This window comes from Amphimedon queenslandica, unplaced genomic scaffold, assembly GCF_000090795.2.
Source record: "Amphimedon queenslandica unplaced genomic scaffold, v1.1 AMPQUscaffold_10108, whole genome shotgun sequence".
Classification (NCBI taxonomy): domain Eukaryota; kingdom Metazoa; phylum Porifera; class Demospongiae; order Haplosclerida; family Niphatidae; genus Amphimedon; species Amphimedon queenslandica.
The window spans coordinates 3,107-5,272 of record NW_003549621.1 but is presented as its reverse complement, the minus strand read 5'-3'; the positions used below and the strand labels follow the sequence as shown (position 1 = coordinate 5,272).

At 32.2% G+C, this 2,166-nt stretch overlaps 1 long non-coding RNA gene across 1 annotated transcript; it reads left to right on the top strand.

Moving 5' to 3' along the window:
* Nucleotides 1-11: 11 nt before the first annotated feature.
* On the top strand, nt 12-1,799 carry LOC109590385 (uncharacterized). Its single transcript, XR_002189291.1, has 5 exons — nt 12-223; nt 961-1,008; nt 1,066-1,193; nt 1,248-1,296; nt 1,445-1,799. It is a non-coding gene; the product is annotated as an uncharacterized LOC109590385 (long non-coding RNA).
* Nucleotides 1,800-2,166: the final 367 nt, after the last annotated feature.

Sequence of the window (2,166 nt, the reverse complement as noted above, 5' to 3'; positions counted from 1 at the left end):
CCTGAATTTGCCAACTCACCAAATTTAGTCTCTTACCAATAAAACTGTACTTCACTTGATTATAGTAAGGTTATTGTATTAATTTTCATTAGGACCAGAGAAGAAGAAGCATAAAGGACAGATACAGGTGTATGTTATAAGATGGCGTCCATCACAATGTTCAGTTGATCCAATAGAAGAAATTATACTGGATAATAATGATCCTAAGCATGCTATTGAAAAGGTAATCATAATTTTATTATTGCACTGCATGGGACAGTACTTGTTCAAACAAGTAGTTGCGATGCTCTAAGATTAAAACTGCATGTGTATACTGTATTCATCTGTGATAAGTATACAATATAGATAGAAAAGCTGGTGGAATAAAAATTTGACGGAATGAAAATTTGGCAAAATTGGTAAATGGATGTTAATTTACCAAAATTTTAGTCTCCAATTTGATAGATTTCCATAGAAGTAAGCACAAAGGTAAATTTTGCCCAAATTTTAACCTCCAAAACTCTTTTAGAGTCAATTCACCAAATTTTAACACTCCAAATTTTTCAGCTATACGGTAGTTGGCAAATTTTGGATTTTATGTCAAATGGCAGATTTGATAATGGTAAAAATTGTCAATCACCAATACAAATCTATAGGTTTATATTAACATCAATGTACAGTAAGCCTATGAATAAATACCAGGAGCCCACACATGTAGGTATACGTATGTACCGTGTATATTACCGTATAGCTTGAAATTTTCGTGGGTTGATATTTTTGTGGGTTGATATTTTCGTGGTTTGCTCCTAGTGGGGCAATTTGTGGTTTAATTTTCGTGGTTGACAGTTTACATAGCCTGTAGGGGATGGCATGATTTCGTGGATTTAAATTTTGTGGGCAGCCCATAACCACGAAAACCACGAAATTTACATTCCACGAAAATTTCAAGCTATATGGTATTATTATTATTGTTTTTTACAGCTGTCAGAGTTAAGTGGAGTACCTGCTGAGTATATCTTTTGTGCAAAGGTTAATCATTGATACAAAAACATAATAATAATAATGCTCCCTCTCTTTAACTCTTAGTATGGATTATCATTATTTCCAGTTGAGATGTCATGTCTTGATATTGAGAATAAGTTGATATGGTATTCCATCACTTCAGACAGGTCCTCATTAGAACTATTTAGTGATGGACGTGTCATATATTACAAGTATTAATGAGCACACACACTTACATACACCTCTTACTGTTTATAATTATTTAGAGACAATAGAGAGACAATGAAAGAGTTAACAAGTGGCAGAGGAAGCAAGGTACTATCAATTAATGATCCAAAATAAATGCATTAGTATTATAGAAAATCATAAATTTTTTACATTTTCATAAATTTTAAAAAAATTTATAATACAAATAAGACAGTCTTCATGTTATTATGATAGTTCATTTATTATATTACTGTAGGTTGAAGAAAATTGAGAAATACTGGTTGGATTAATTTAATTTAGAAGCTTGTATTATATCATTTTAATCTTTATATTTTAAAATTAATGGTAATTTTAAAATAATTATGTATCCAAGTGCACTTTAAAAAACTCTTGTGTAGTTTGTTTAATGGCTCCATTTTACTTTTTTATTATTGAGAATTTTACAATGCACTAGAGTTTACACAACAGTGGCAATGACTATGCTATGCACTGAAAAGTCCCTAAGCAGCTTGTGCTTGGACCATAAACTAAAAGGCCAGGTATTCTATCTCAAGGCTTAAATTGGACACAGGCAGTTGAGGAATATTGAGTTTACAACAGTCAGAAGAAAATCAGAGTGTGAACCATTGTCAATGGTTCACACTCTGATTTGTCCTTTGGTGAGAATATCACCTGCTATGTCTACATTGATTGATCATAAGTGACTTGAGGGAGGGGTTGGCTACATGAGACAAGATTTAACAAGATCCTCACAGGAGTCTGATCTGCAGCTGCCTAACCAGTAACATCCATCACAAGGCAACTTATGGTGTATTAATCAGTATCACTATACATTTTGTAGGATTATAGTATATGCAAGCAAATTTTTTAATCATTTTTTTGTGCATTAAGTTAAAAATGAATGGAGTATGATATCTATACACATAAACAAAAGTTACACTTCTTCCATATCAGTAATATCCTCCTCTTCCCCCTCTC